We start from the raw sequence: 17,207 nt of genomic DNA, 5'->3' as shown, positions 1-17,207 counted from the left end.
GGCTTTGAGATTTCAAAAGGGCAGCGACAATTGGGAAAAGGTTGCAAAGAAACCATTTGTGGTATACCTGAGCCGAAAAATATCCATGAACTTAGAGCGTTTTTGGGAATGGCAGGGTGGTGTCGTCTTTGGATCATGAACTATGGTCTAATAGCTAAACCATTGTATGAGGCCCAAAAGAACTCTTCTTTTGTTTGGGGTCCAAAACAGCAAATGGCCTTTATAGAGTTAAAACGCGCTTTAATGTCTGCACCTGCTTTAGGCCTTCCTGATTTAACTAAAGATTTTCAGTTGTTTGTTCATGAAAGACAACGCCTGGCGCTTGGTGTGTTAACCCAGAAGATGGGAAGCTGGAAACGACCAGTTGGATACTTCTCCAAACAACTGGACACAGTGAGTAAAGGATGGCCAAATTGCCTTCAAGCAGTGGCTGCAACAGTAATGATCATACAAGAAGCTCGGAAATTGACTTTGGGAAAAACAATAACAGTCTATGTCCCACATATGGTGAAAACTGTTTTAGAACAAAAGGGGGGACACTGGCTATCTCCGAGCAGAATGATGAAGTACCAGGTAATATTAACTCAACAAGATGATGTAATTTTGAAAACAACTAACCTGGTAAATCCAGCGGTGTTTTTAAGTTCCATACAGGAAGAAGGACAATTGGAACATGATCGCTTGGCTGCTATTGAGTATGTTTATTCCAGTCGTGAAGATTTGAAGGATGTACCATTGGAGCGACCGGACTGGGAACTGTATACAGATGGTAGCAGCTTTGTGGAGCAAGGAATTCGATACGCTGGATATGCGGTAACAACAGACACCACAGTTATAGAAGCAGGAGCATTGGCAAGTACCACCTAAGCTCAGAAAGCGGAACTTATTGCTTTGATTCGAGCTTTAGAACTGAGCGAAAAGAAGAAAGTAAACATCTGGACAGACTCAAAGTATGCTTTTGGAGTGGTACATGTCCATGGAGCATTGTGGAAAGAAAGAGGATTATTGTCCTCTCAGGGATCAAATATTAAACACCAAGATGAAATTTTACAACTATTACAAGCAGTTCAAAAACCAGAACAGGTAGCAATCATGCACTGTAAAGCACACCAAATTGGAAACACAAAGGAAATTGTTGGAAATAATTTAGCCGACCGAACGGCAAGGAAGGTAGCAAAGGAACGAGCATTCCAAATGGCATGAATTCCTTCCAAAACAGTAACCCTTCCTAGGGAAAAACCAAAATATTCAGAAGAGGATAATAAGTTAGGTCAATTATTAAATGCTAAGAAAAACCTAGCCGGATGGTGGGTAACACCTAAAGGGCAGGTAGTAGTTCCACCCTTTTTGATGAGAGAAATAATTCAAACAAAGCATCAGGAATGCCACTGGGGAGCAGAAGCCTTAGTAACTTCTTTGCAAAAACAGGTGGTATCGCTCAAAATGTTAGGAATGGCTAAAATAATAATTGCAAAATGTGAAGCATGTTTGAAAAATAATCCAGTAATCAGGAAAAAGGTTCAAATGGGTCGAATAAAATCTGGTACAGAGCCTGGAGATTATTGGCAAGTAGATTTTTCAGAACTACCTAGGCAAAATGGGTATCGATACATCCTGGTGGGGGTTGATACTTTTACAGGACGGCCGGAGGCTTTTCCCTGTTGTTCCACACAAGCAAAGGAAGTAGTCAAGTGGTTACTACAAGAAATAATTCCAAGGTTTGGAGTTCCTATTGGAATTTCTTCTAACAGAGGTCCACACTTTGTCGCAGAAGTAGTCCAAAATGTTAGCAAAATTTTGGGTATCACATGGGATTTGCATACCCCATGGAGGCCACAATCCAGTGGGAAAGTAGAAAGAATGAATCAAACCTTAAAAAGGCAAATAAGTAAAATTTGCCAAGAGACTAATTTAAAATGGCCTCAAGCACTTCCATTGGCATTATTACGAATCAGAGTACAGCCAAAGAGTGGAACCTCAGTCAGCCCTTATGAATTATTGTATGGAAAACCTTATGAATCCCCAGAACCTAACCCAAACATGCATGTAAAAGGGAAACAAGATGTGTATAACTATCTGCTTTCCATAGGAAAAACTTTGACTGCAATTCGGAGAGCAGTGGTGTGGAATAGACCATTATCCCTGGAAGCTCCAGTGCATGACTTTCAACCAGGAGATTATGTCTATGTGAAAACGTGGGCTTCTGAACCCCTGCAGGAATGCTGGAAAGGACCCTTCCAGATACTGTTAACCACCTTCACGGCTATTAAGATTGCAGAATCGGATGCTTGGATACACTACACTTGAGTGAAGAAGGCACCTACTCCATGGAAGATTATTAGCCGTGACCCAAAGACTTTAAAACTGACTTTGAAACAAATATTAACTCTCAAGATAGTAGTGGATAAATGTTATGTGTAAATAATGTGAAAGTATTGAAATACTTTTCAACACTTTCAAAGGGGGGGAATGTTGCAAATATTTTGATAAAAGAAATAAAAATCTAATTATAAAGGAGTTTGGTTTGATTAAAAAGTAGAAAATTATGAAGCATAGGTATGGGAGTGTTAAGTTTGAAATGTAGCCATAGGAACTTAGGAACTTAGAAAATGTATAATGTGTAACCATAAGAATTCAAGTATTGTTTAAAATCATTTAACCACAGAAGCTTTGACAAAGATTGGTAGCCTTGTAGTGTTTGTTTTAGAAACTGAGGAAACCGTTATGGACACCAGTTTGCTGCTTGGAAACACCTGAGAGGTCAAGAAGCGGACGAGTGAGGAAGACTATGAAAGACCACCAGAGGGCTCCTGAAGACCACCAGAGGGCTTCACTGCGCCTGCGTAAAGGACATTTACATATGCTAATGATTTCCTAGAAATCTAATGAATATGCATAACCTTTCCTGGAAATCTAATGAATATGCATGAATAAGTTTTAATATAAGGTGTATTGTTTTGGTGTTCAGGTGTGCGTGGTTCGTGAGAGGACTCACCCGCGCACCCGGCCGTCAATAAAGAAGTGTCTGCTTATCTACACTAAATTGGTGTTGATAAGTTCTTTATTCCGAGTTTTTCGGCAACAGTTTCTGGCGACCCAGATGGGACCTCACTGAGAGAGACCGGAGGAGTCGGGGACCCGATCGGTTCCTGCCGGCACCGAGGATTTCTCGGGGATACCCATCGATCCCCGATCCATAAGGCTCTTTGCGACGTCCCCTGGATTTTGGTAAGACACTTCTTTTTTTAAACATTAAGGACAGTGGGTTAGAGTCCCCCCGGTGGGTTAGAGTCCCACCGGTATCGTCTGCCTGCCAGACGCGGCGAAAGCTGCGCAGGGTTGGACTAAAGGCTCCTGAAGTGAAAGCCTAGGCGTCTGCCCGTAAGACATAAGCGAAAGCTATTGCTGGGTTGGACAATTTGGGAGTGGGTTAGAGTCCCACAGCTTTTGAGGATTCTGGGTTGGAGTCCCAGCTTCAAAAGCATTTTGGAAACTTTGGGTTTGAGTCCCAATTCCAAGGAATTTTTGAGAGTATATGTGTATCTTTGTGAGATATTTAATGTATTTGGAAGTATCACAAATCAGAATTAAGAGTGTGGTATAGTGTGTTATATGTGAGTGTGAGTGTTGTAAGTGTGAGACGTAGTGCCTCCAACTGAGGTTGGAAGTTTTATAAAGGGTGAATACATTTTGTGGGTTAATAATCTTGCCAGGGGATATTGGTTATGACTCTTGCCTAGGGAAGTCGGTTCTGTCCGTGCCCTAGACAAGCAGGTGGACTCCATTACCTGGCAACAACTGTTGTTTGTATTCGCTTGATATCTGGCATTTAATATATGTATTTGGTATTTGATATTTGGTTTGGTATCTGACATTTGATAATTGATTATTGATTTTTGATACTCGATATATATTTAATAGATATTTGGTAGTGGGTATAAATATAATGGCATTGGCCAAATTATTTAAGAGTAAGAGTATGGGAAATTTATCTACTGATGGAAAGATACCGAAAGCATCTCCGTTGGGATGTTTGTTAGCACATTGGGGTGAATTGCATGATGATTTGCGGAAAAGTCAGATGATTGAGTACTGTAATCATTGGTGGCCTCTGTATATATTAGAGGATCAGGAAAAGTGGCCCATGAATGGGACACTGAATTATAACACCATTCTGTAGTTAATGTTGTTTTGTAGAAGAGAAGGGAAATGGAGTGAAATACCATAGGTGGATTTATTTTTTTATTTAAGACAGAGACGGGATTGGCAGAATGAATGCAAGCTGACTAGTAGGGACAATTTGGTAATGGCTATAACTTCTGATAAGAAAGAAAAGAAATGTGGTTTGGCATGTGATGTTGGAAAAGAGTGCTTAAAGAAAATAACTACCCCCAAAGAGGATGAAGGGCCAGAGTTGGATATATCCCCTCCCAGGAGAGGAATAAATTGGGGTCGAGAGCATAGAGAACAGATGGAAGAACCAGAAAGTAGTGGAATAGAGGATGTGGGGGAAGGACCGTCTGAAGTTGTAATTCATACCCCCATTTCTCGAAGGACCCGACAGCAGGTATAAACAATAGCAACAATAGCTCCCCTGCGGCAGGGAGTCGGTAACGATGGGCTGGTGTATGTAAAAGTGCCCTTTTCGGTTACGGATTTGATGGCTTGGAAGCAGGCAGCTGGAGTATATAGAGAAGATCCTGAGAGAGTAGGCAGAGTGGTGGATACTATAATTAGAACACAGAATCCAGACTGGAATGATTTACAGGTGATTTTTGGATAATTTGTTAGATGATACAGAAAAGCAGATGGTATTAAAGACTGGCAAAGCACAGGCAGAAGTGGCTGTACTGAGGGGGACAACAGGTGGAACATTAGAGCAGAACTTTCCGTCTGGGGATCCGCAGTGGGATCCAAATAACAGGGAACATAGCGAAAGGTTGACTCGGTATCAGAAATGGATTTTATATGGAGTTAAACATGCTATGCCTAAATCTTTGAATTGGTCTAAACTATATGAGGTGAGACAAGATAAGAATGAATCTCCCTCTGCGTTTCTGGAAAGACTGAAGGAGGTTGCCAGAAAATATACTGATTTAAGAGTAGATACAGAGGCGGCTCAGATACAGTTGGCTTTGATTTTTATGGGACAATCGGCACCGGACATAAGAAAGAAACTTCAGAAGCTGGAGGGAGAGGATTCAAGGAGTCTGAATAAAATGTTGGAGGCAGCATGGAAAGTATATAATAACAGGGAAAAAGAGGAGAGGAAAATCAGAGAAAATAGATTGTTGGCCGTAATAGCAGGAACAGCAGGCAGAGGACGAGGTGGAGGAAGAGGACGAGGTGTTTGTGGATGGGGAGGATCAATGAATTTTAGCAATCGGAATTTTAACACCCCCTTAGGAGCGAATCAGCGTGCTTTGTGTAGGGAGGAAGGACATTGGAAAAGAGACTGTCCTAAAAATGGGCAGTGTTCAGGAGGAAATATTCAGAAGGAGGTAGCCAGAATGATGGTTTTGGATGAATGAAGGGGACCGGAGGGGAGCCCAGCTGAGCCTCTGGTTATAATTAAGCTGGGAGAAAAGGAAGTTAAGTTTTTAGTGGATACAGGAGCAACATTTTCGGTATTGAATACTTGTAAAGGAAAAATTGGAACAAAACCAGCAAATATAATAGGAGCAACAGGGAAAGAGGAAAACAGACCATTCCTGCAACCTCTGGATTTGAAATTTGGAAATAAAATAATTACACATGAATTTTTGTATGTACCAGAATGTCCGATACCCTTGTTAGGAAGAGATTTGTTATCTAAATTAAATGCACAAATTGTTTTTGAGGAAGGAGAAATTTTTTTGAAAATACCTGAGTCAAGAACAGGAGAAATCTTGATGATACAAGAAAAGTGGAGGAGCAGGAAATTCCACCGGAGGTGGATTTTGCAGTGATTCCTACAGTATGGGAAACAGATATTCCTGGTAAATCAAAATTAGCAGCGCCTGTAAAAATAGATTTAAAAGAAGATGCAGGAACAGTAAAAATTAAACAATACCCAATCAAACCAGAAGTTAGGCAGGAGCTGAAGAAATTGATTGACAAATTTTTAGAGTACAAAATTTTGGAGGAATGTGAATCTGAATATAATACTCCTATTTTACCAGTCAGGAAACCCTCGGGTGAATACAGGTTAGTGCAGGATTTGAGAGCAGTGAATCAAATAGCCAAGGACATATATCCTGTGGTTGCAAATCCTTATACGTTGTTAACAGCGTTAAAGAAGACTCATCAGTGGTTTACAGTGCTTGATTTGAAAGATGCTTTCTTTTGCATACCTTTGGAGAAGGAAAGCAGAAAGTTGTTTGCTTTCGAATGGGAAAATCCACAAACCGGGCGAAAGATGCAGTTAACATGGACAAGACTACCCCAAGGATTTAAAAATAGCCCGACAATTTTTGGAAACCAGCTGGCAAAAGAGCTTGAAATCTGGAAACAGGACAAACCGAGGCCTGAACATTTACTTCTACAATATGTAGATGACATACTGATTGCTACAGAAGAAAGATTTACCTGCATACAGGTAACCATTGACCTCTTGAACTTTCTGGGACTAAATGGGTACAAGGTATCCAGGAAGAAAGCCCAAATAGCATGTCAGACTGTGATATATATCTGGGCTTTGAGATTTCAAAAGGGCAGCGACAATTGGGAAAAGGTTGCAAAGAAACCATTTGTGGTATACCTGAGCCGAAAAATATCCATGAACTTAGAGCGTTTTTGGGAATGGCAGGGTGGTGTCGTCTTTGGATCATGAACTATGGTCTAATAGCTAAACCATTGTATGAGGCCCAAAAGAACTCTTCTTTTGTTTGGGGTCCAAAACAGCAAATGGCCTTTATAGAGTTAAAACGCGCTTTAATGTCTGCACCTGCTTTAGGCCTTCCTGATTTAACTAAAGATTTTCAGTTGTTTGTTCATGAAAGACAACGCCTGGCGCTTGGTGTGTTAACCCAGAAGATGGGAAGCTGGAAACGACCAGTTGGATACTTCTCCAAACAACTGGACACAGTGAGTAAAGGATGGCCAAATTGCCTTCAAGCAGTGGCTGCAACAGTAATGATCATACAAGAAGCTCGGAAATTGACTTTGGGAAAAACAATAACAGTCTATGTCCCACATATGGTGAAAACTGTTTTAGAACAAAAGGGGGGACACTGGCTATCTCCGAGCAGAATGATGAAGTACCAGGTAATATTAACTCAACAAGATGATGTAATTTTGAAAACAACTAACCTGGTAAATCCAGCGGTGTTTTTAAGTTCCATACAGGAAGAAGGACAATTGGAACATGATCGCTTGGCTGCTATTGAGTATGTTTATTCCAGTCGTGAAGATTTGAAGGATGTACCATTGGAGCGACCGGACTGGGAACTGTATACAGATGGTAGCAGCTTTGTGGAGCAAGGAATTCGATACGCTGGATATGCGGTAACAACAGACACCACAGTTATAGAAGCAGGAGCATTGGCAAGTACCACCTAAGCTCAGAAAGCGGAACTTATTGCTTTGATTCGAGCTTTAGAACTGAGCGAAAAGAAGAAAGTAAACATCTGGACAGACTCAAAGTATGCTTTTGGAGTGGTACATGTCCATGGAGCATTGTGGAAAGAAAGAGGATTATTGTCCTCTCAGGGATCAAATATTAAACACCAAGATGAAATTTTACAACTATTACAAGCAGTTCAAAAACCAGAACAGGTAGCAATCATGCACTGTAAAGCACACCAAATTGGAAACACAAAGGAAATTGTTGGAAATAATTTAGCCGACCGAACGGCAAGGAAGGTAGCAAAGGAACGAGCATTCCAAATGGCATGAATTCCTTCCAAAACAGTAACCCTTCCTAGGGAAAAACCAAAATATTCAGAAGAGGATAATAAGTTAGGTCAATTATTAAATGCTAAGAAAAACCTAGCCGGATGGTGGGTAACACCTAAAGGGCAGGTAGTAGTTCCACCCTTTTTGATGAGAGAAATAATTCAAACAAAGCATCAGGAATGCCACTGGGGAGCAGAAGCCTTAGTAACTTCTTTGCAAAAACAGGTGGTATCGCTCAAAATGTTAGGAATGGCTAAAATAATAATTGCAAAATGTGAAGCATGTTTGAAAAATAATCCAGTAATCAGGAAAAAGGTTCAAATGGGTCGAATAAAATCTGGTACAGAGCCTGGAGATTATTGGCAAGTAGATTTTTCAGAACTACCTAGGCAAAATGGGTATCGATACATCCTGGTGGGGGTTGATACTTTTACAGGACGGCCGGAGGCTTTTCCCTGTTGTTCCACACAAGCAAAGGAAGTAGTCAAGTGGTTACTACAAGAAATAATTCCAAGGTTTGGAGTTCCTATTGGAATTTCTTCTAACAGAGGTCCACACTTTGTCGCAGAAGTAGTCCAAAATGTTAGCAAAATTTTGGGTATCACATGGGATTTGCATACCCCATGGAGGCCACAATCCAGTGGGAAAGTAGAAAGAATGAATCAAACCTTAAAAAGGCAAATAAGTAAAATTTGCCAAGAGACTAATTTAAAATGGCCTCAAGCACTTCCATTGGCATTATTACGAATCAGAGTACAGCCAAAGAGTGGAACCTCAGTCAGCCCTTATGAATTATTGTATGGAAAACCTTATGAATCCCCAGAACCTAACCCAAACATGCATGTAAAAGGGAAACAAGATGTGTATAACTATCTGCTTTCCATAGGAAAAACTTTGACTGCAATTCGGAGAGCAGTGGTGTGGAATAGACCATTATCCCTGGAAGCTCCAGTGCATGACTTTCAACCAGGAGATTATGTCTATGTGAAAACGTGGGCTTCTGAACCCCTGCAGGAATGCTGGAAAGGACCCTTCCAGATACTGTTAACCACCTTCACGGCTATTAAGATTGCAGAATCGGATGCTTGGATACACTACACTTGAGTGAAGAAGGCACCTACTCCATGGAAGATTATTAGCCGTGACCCAAAGACTTTAAAACTGACTTTGAAACAAATATTAACTCTCAAGATAGTAGTGGATAAATGTTATGTGTAAATAATGTGAAAGTATTGAAATACTTTTCAACACTTTCAAAGGGGGGGGAATGTTGCAAATATTTTGATAAAAGAAATAAAAATCTAATTATAAAGGAGTTTGGTTTGATTAAAAAGTAGAAAATTATGAAGCATAGGTATGGGAGTGTTAAGTTTGAAATGTAGCCATAGGAACTTAGGAACTTAGAAAATGTATAATGTGTAACCATAAGAATTCAAGTATTGTTTAAAATCATTTAACCACAGAAGCTTTGACAAAGATTGGTAGCCTTGTAGTGTTTGTTTTAGAAACTGAGGAAACCGTTATGGACACCAGTTTGCTGCTTGGAAACACCTGAGAGGTCAAGAAGCGGACGAGTGAGGAAGACTATGAAAGACCACCAGAGGGCTCCTGAAGACCACCAGAGGGCTTCACTGCGCCTGCGTAAAGGACATTTACATATGCTAATGATTTCCTAGAAATCTAATGAATATGCATAACCTTTCCTGGAAATCTAATGAATATGCATGAATAAGTTTTAATATAAGGTGTATTGTTTTGGTGTTCAGGTGTGCGTGGTTCGTGAGAGGACTCACCCGCGCACCCGGCCGTCAATAAAGAAGTGTCTGCTTATCTACACTAAATTGGTGTTGATAAGTTCTTTATTCCGAGTTTTTCGGCAACAGTTTCTGGCGACCCAGATGGGACCTCACTGAGAGAGACCGGAGGAGTCGGGGACCCGATCGGTTCCTGCCGGCACCGAGGATTTCTCGGGGATACCCATCGATCCCCGATCCATAAGGCTCTTTGCGACGTCCCCTGGATTTTGGTAAGACACTTCTTTTTTTAAACATTAAGGACGGTGGGTTAGAGTCCCCCCGGTGGGTTAGAGTCCCACCGGTATCGTCTGCCTGCCAGACGCGGCGAAAGCTGCGCAGGGTTGGACTAAAGGCTCCTGAAGTGAAAGCCTAGGCGTCTGCCCGTAAGACATAAGCGAAAGCTATTGCTGGGTTGGACAATTTGGGAGTGGGTTAGAGTCCCACAGCTTTTGAGGATTCTGGGTTGGAGTCCCAGCTTCAAAAGCATTTTGGAAACTTTGGGTTTGAGTCCCAATTCCAAGGAATTTTTGAGAGTATATGTGTATCTTTGTGAGATATTTAATGTATTTGGAAGTATCACAAATCAGAATTAAGAGTGTGGTATAGTGTGTTATATGTGAGTGTGAGTGTTGTAAGTGTGAGACGTAGTGCCTCCAACTGAGGTTGGAAGTTTTATAAAGGGTGAATACATTTTGTGGGTTAATAATCTTGCCAGGGGATATTGGTTATGACTCTTGCCTAGGGAAGTCGGTTCTGTCCGTGCCCTAGACAAGCAGGTGGACTCCATTACCTGGCAACAACTGTTGTTTGTATTCGCTTGATATCTGGCATTTAATATATGTATTTGGTATTTGATATTTGGTTTGGTATCTGACATTTGATAATTGATTATTGATTTTTGATACTCGATATATATTTAATAGATATTTGGTAGTGGGTATAAATATAATGGCATTGGCCAAATTATTTAAGAGTAAGAGTATGGGAAATTTATCTACTGATGGAAAGATACCGAAAGCATCTCCGTTGGGATGTTTGTTAGCACATTGGGGTGAATTGCATGATGATTTGCGGAAAAGTCAGATGATTGAGTACTGTAATCATTGGTGGCCTCTGTATATATTAGAGGATCAGGAAAAGTGGCCCATGAATGGGACACTGAATTATAACACCATTCTGTAGTTAATGTTGTTTTGTAGAAGAGAAGGGAAATGGAGTGAAATACCATAGGTGGATTTATTTTTTTATTTAAGACAGAGACGGGATTGGCAGAATGAATGCAAGCTGACTAGTAGGGACAATTTGGTAATGGCTATAACTTCTGATAAGAAAGAAAAGAAATGTGGTTTGGCATGTGATGTTGGAAAAGAGTGCTTAAAGAAAATAACTACCCCCAAAGAGGATGAAGGGCCAGAGTTGGATATATCCCCTCCCAGGAGAGGAATAAATTGGGGTCGAGAGCATAGAGAACAGATGGAAGAACCAGAAAGTAGTGGAATAGAGGATGTGGGGGAAGGACCGTCTGAAGTTGTAATTCATACCCCCATTTCTCGAAGGACCCGACAGCAGGTATAAACAATAGCAACAATAGCTCCCCTGCGGCAGGGAGTCGGTAACGATGGGCTGGTGTATGTAAAAGTGCCCTTTTCGGTTACGGATTTGATGGCTTGGAAGCAGGCAGCTGGAGTATATAGAGAAGATCCTGAGAGAGTAGGCAGAGTGGTGGATACTATAATTAGAACACAGAATCCAGACTGGAATGATTTACAGGTGATTTTTGGATAATTTGTTAGATGATACAGAAAAGCAGATGGTATTAAAGACTGGCAAAGCACAGGCAGAAGTGGCTGTACTGAGGGGGACAACAGGTGGAACATTAGAGCAGAACTTTCCGTCTGGGGATCCGCAGTGGGATCCAAATAACAGGGAACATAGCGAAAGGTTGACTCGGTATCAGAAATGGATTTTATATGGAGTTAAACATGCTATGCCTAAATCTTTGAATTGGTCTAAACTATATGAGGTGAGACAAGATAAGAATGAATCTCCCTCTGCGTTTCTGGAAAGACTGAAGGAGGTTGCCAGAAAATATACTGATTTAAGAGTAGATACAGAGGCGGCTCAGATACAGTTGGCTTTGATTTTTATGGGACAATCGGCACCGGACATAAGAAAGAAACTTCAGAAGCTGGAGGGAGAGGATTCAAGGAGTCTGAATAAAATGTTGGAGGCAGCATGGAAAGTATATAATAACAGGGAAAAAGAGGAGAGGAAAATCAGAGAAAATAGATTGTTGGCCGTAATAGCAGGAACAGCAGGCAGAGGACGAGGTGGAGGAAGAGGACGAGGTGTTTGTGGATGGGGAGGATCAATGAATTTTAGCAATCGGAATTTTAACACCCCCTTAGGAGCGAATCAGCGTGCTTTGTGTAGGGAGGAAGGACATTGGAAAAGAGACTGTCCTAAAAATGGGCAGTGTTCAGGAGGAAATATTCAGAAGGAGGTAGCCAGAATGATGGTTTTGGATGAATGAAGGGGACCGGAGGGGAGCCCAGCTGAGCCTCTGGTTATAATTAAGCTGGGAGAAAAGGAAGTTAAGTTTTTAGTGGATACAGGAGCAACATTTTCGGTATTGAATACTTGTAAAGGAAAAATTGGAACAAAACCAGCAAATATAATAGGAGCAACAGGGAAAGAGGAAAACAGACCATTCCTGCAACCTCTGGATTTGAAATTTGGAAATAAAATAATTACACATGAATTTTTGTATGTACCAGAATGTCCGATACCCTTGTTAGGAAGAGATTTGTTATCTAAATTAAATGCACAAATTGTTTTTGAGGAAGGAGAAATTTTTTTGAAAATACCTGAGTCAAGAACAGGAGAAATCTTGATGATACAAGAAAAGTGGAGGAGCAGGAAATTCCACCGGAGGTGGATTTTGCAGTGATTCCTACAGTATGGGAAACAGATATTCCTGGTAAATCAAAATTAGCAGCGCCTGTAAAAATAGATTTAAAAGAAGATGCAGGAACAGTAAAAATTAAACAATACCCAATCAAACCAGAAGTTAGGCAGGAGCTGAAGAAATTGATTGACAAATTTTTAGAGTACAAAATTTTGGAGGAATGTGAATCTGAATATAATACTCCTATTTTACCAGTCAGGAAACCCTCGGGTGAATACAGGTTAGTGCAGGATTTGAGAGCAGTGAATCAAATAGCCAAGGACATATATCCTGTGGTTGCAAATCCTTATACGTTGTTAACAGCGTTAAAGAAGACTCATCAGTGGTTTACAGTGCTTGATTTGAAAGATGCTTTCTTTTGCATACCTTTGGAGAAGGAAAGCAGAAAGTTGTTTGCTTTCGAATGGGAAAATCCACAAACCGGGCGAAAGATGCAGTTAACATGGACAAGACTACCCCAAGGATTTAAAAATAGCCCGACAATTTTTGGAAACCAGCTGGCAAAAGAGCTTGAAATCTGGAAACAGGACAAACCGAGGCCTGAACATTTACTTCTACAATATGTAGATGACATACTGATTGCTACAGAAGAAAGATTTACCTGCATACAGGTAACCATTGACCTCTTGAACTTTCTGGGACTAAATGGGTACAAGGTATCCAGGAAGAAAGCCCAAATAGCGTGTCAGACTGTGATATATCTGGGCTTTGAGATTTCAAAAGGGCAGCGACAATTGGGAAAAGGTTGCAAAGAAACCATTTGTGGTATACCTGAGCCGAAAAATATCCATGAACTTAGAGCGTTTTTGGGAATGGCAGGGTGGTGTCGTCTTTGGATCATGAACTATGGTCTAATAGCTAAACCATTGTATGAGGCCCAAAAGAACTCTTCTTTTGTTTGGGGTCCAAAACAGCAAATGGCCTTTATAGAGTTAAAACGCGCTTTAATGTCTGCACCTGCTTTAGGCCTTCCTGATTTAACTAAAGATTTTCAGTTGTTTGTTCATGAAAGACAACGCCTGGCGCTTGGTGTGTTAACCCAGAAGATGGGAAGCTGGAAACGACCAGTTGGATACTTCTCCAAACAACTGGACACAGTGAGTAAAGGATGGCCAAATTGCCTTCAAGCAGTGGCTGCAACAGTAATGATCATACAAGAAGCTCGGAAATTGACTTTGGGAAAAACAATAACAGTCTATGTCCCACATATGGTGAAAACTGTTTTAGAACAAAAGGGGGGACACTGGCTATCTCCGAGCAGAATGATGAAGTACCAGGTAATATTAACTCAACAAGATGATGTAATTTTGAAAACAACTAACCTGGTAAATCCAGCGGTGTTTTTAAGTTCCATACAGGAAGAAGGACAATTGGAACATGATCGCTTGGCTGCTATTGAGTATGTTTATTCCAGTCGTGAAGATTTGAAGGATGTACCATTGGAGCGACCGGACTGGGAACTGTATACAGATGGTAGCAGCTTTGTGGAGCAAGGAATTCGATACGCTGGATATGCGGTAACAACAGACACCACAGTTATAGAAGCAGGAGCATTGGCAAGTACCACCTAAGCTCAGAAAGCGGAACTTATTGCTTTGATTCGAGCTTTAGAACTGAGCGAAAAGAAGAAAGTAAACATCTGGACAGACTCAAAGTATGCTTTTGGAGTGGTACATGTCCATGGAGCATTGTGGAAAGAAAGAGGATTATTGTCCTCTCAGGGATCAAATATTAAACACCAAGATGAAATTTTACAACTATTACAAGCAGTTCAAAAACCAGAACAGGTAGCAATCATGCACTGTAAAGCACACCAAATTGGAAACACAAAGGAAATTGTTGGAAATAATTTAGCCGACCGAACGGCAAGGAAGGTAGCAAAGGAACGAGCATTCCAAATGGCATGAATTCCTTCCAAAACAGTAACCCTTCCTAGGGAAAAACCAAAATATTCAGAAGAGGATAATAAGTTAGGTCAATTATTAAATGCTAAGAAAAACCTAGCCGGATGGTGGGTAACACCTAAAGGGCAGGTAGTAGTTCCACCCTTTTTGATGAGAGAAATAATTCAAACAAAGCATCAGGAATGCCACTGGGGAGCAGAAGCCTTAGTAACTTCTTTGCAAAAACAGGTGGTATCGCTCAAAATGTTAGGAATGGCTAAAATAATAATTGCAAAATGTGAAGCATGTTTGAAAAATAATCCAGTAATCAGGAAAAAGGTTCAAATGGGTCGAATAAAATCTGGTACAGAGCCTGGAGATTATTGGCAAGTAGATTTTTCAGAACTACCTAGGCAAAATGGGTATCGATACATCCTGGTGGGGGTTGATACTTTTACAGGACGGCCGGAGGCTTTTCCCTGTTGTTCCACACAAGCAAAGGAAGTAGTCAAGTGGTTACTACAAGAAATAATTCCAAGGTTTGGAGTTCCTATTGGAATTTCTTCTAACAGAGGTCCACACTTTGTCGCAGAAGTAGTCCAAAATGTTAGCAAAATTTTGGGTATCACATGGGATTTGCATACCCCATGGAGGCCACAATCCAGTGGGAAAGTAGAAAGAATGAATCAAACCTTAAAAAGGCAAATAAGTAAAATTTGCCAAGAGACTAATTTAAAATGGCCTCAAGCACTTCCATTGGCATTATTACGAATCAGAGTACAGCCAAAGAGTGGAACCTCAGTCAGCCCTTATGAATTATTGTATGGAAAACCTTATGAATCCCCAGAACCTAACCCAAACATGCATGTAAAAGGGAAACAAGATGTGTATAACTATCTGCTTTCCATAGGAAAAACTTTGACTGCAATTCGGAGAGCAGTGGTGTGGAATAGACCATTATCCCTGGAAGCTCCAGTGCATGACTTTCAACCAGGAGATTATGTCTATGTGAAAACGTGGGCTTCTGAACCCCTGCAGGAATGCTGGAAAGGACCCTTCCAGATACTGTTAACCACCTTCACGGCTATTAAGATTGCAGAATCGGATGCTTGGATACACTACACTTGAGTGAAGAAGGCACCTACTCCATGGAAGATTATTAGCCGTGACCCAAAGACTTTAAAACTGACTTTGAAACAAATATTAACTCTCAAGATAGTAGTGGATAAATGTTATGTGTAAATAATGTGAAAGTATTGAAATACTTTTCAACACTTTCAAAGGGGGGGGAATGTTGCAAATATTTTGATAAAAGAAATAAAAATCTAATTATAAAGGAGTTTGGTTTGATTAAAAAGTAGAAAATTATGAAGCATAGGTATGGGAGTGTTAAGTTTGAAATGTAGCCTTAGGAACTTAGAAAATGTATAATGTGTAACCATAAGAATTCAAGTATTGTTTAAAATCATTTAACCACAGAAGCTTTGACAAAGATTGGTAGCCTTGTAGTGTTTGTTTTAGAAACTGAGGAAACCGTTATGGACACCAGTTTGCTGCTTGGAAACACCTGAGAGGTCAAGAAGCGGACGAGTGAGGAAGACTATGAAAGACCACCAGAGGGCTCCTGAAGACCACCAGAGGGCTTCACTGCGCCTGCGTAAAGGACATTTACATATGCTAATGATTTCCTAGAAATCTAATGAATATGCATAACCTTTCCTGGAAATCTAATGAATATGCATGAATAAGTTTTAATATAAGGTGTATTGTTTTGGTGTTCAGGTGTGCGTGGTTCGTGAGAGGACTCACCCGCGCACCCGGCCGTCAATAAAGAAGTGTCTGCTTATCTACACTAAATTGGTGTTGATAAGTTCTTTATTCCGAGTTTTTCGGCAACAGTTTCTGGCGACCCAGATGGGACCTCACTGAGAGAGACCGGAGGAGTCGGGGACCCGATCGGTTCCTGCCGGCACCGAGGATTTCTCGGGGATACCCATCGATCCCCGATCCATAAGGCTCTTTGCGACGTCCCCTGGATTTTGGTAAGACACTTCTTTTTTTAAACATTAAGGACGGTGGGTTAGAGTCCCCCCGGTGGGTTAGAGTCCCACCGGTATCGTCTGCCTGCCAGACGCGGCGAAAGCTGCGCAGGGTTGGACTAAAGGCTCCTGAAGTGAAAGCCTAGGCGTCTGCCCGTAAGACATAAGCGAAAGCTATTGCTGGGTTGGACAATTTGGGAGTGGGTTAGAGTCCCACAGCTTTTGAGGATTCTGGGTTGGAGTCCCAGCTTCAAAAGCATTTTGGAAACTTTGGGTTTGAGTCCCAATTCCAAGGAATTTTTGAGAGTATATGTGTATCTTTGTGAGATATTTAATGTATTTGGAAGTATCACAAATCAGAATTAAGAGTGTGGTATAGTGTGTTATATGTGAGTGTGAGTGTTGTAAGTGTGAGACGTAGTGCCTCCAACTGAGGTTGGAAGTTTTATAAAGGGTGAATACATTTTGTGGGTTAATAATCTTGCCAGGGGATATTGGTTATGACTCTTGCCTAGGGAAGTCGGTTCTGTCCGTGCCCTAGACAAGCAGGTGGACTCCATTACCTGGCAACAACTGTTGTTTGTATTCGCTTGATATCTGGCATTTAATATATGTATTTGGTATTTGATATTTGGTTTGGTATCTG

This window comes from Haliaeetus albicilla, chromosome W, assembly GCF_947461875.1.
Source record: "Haliaeetus albicilla chromosome W, bHalAlb1.1, whole genome shotgun sequence".
NCBI lineage: Eukaryota > Metazoa > Chordata > Aves > Accipitriformes > Accipitridae > Haliaeetus > Haliaeetus albicilla.
The sequence above is the reverse complement of the archived record's forward strand: the minus strand, read 5'-3'. Positions refer to the sequence as shown.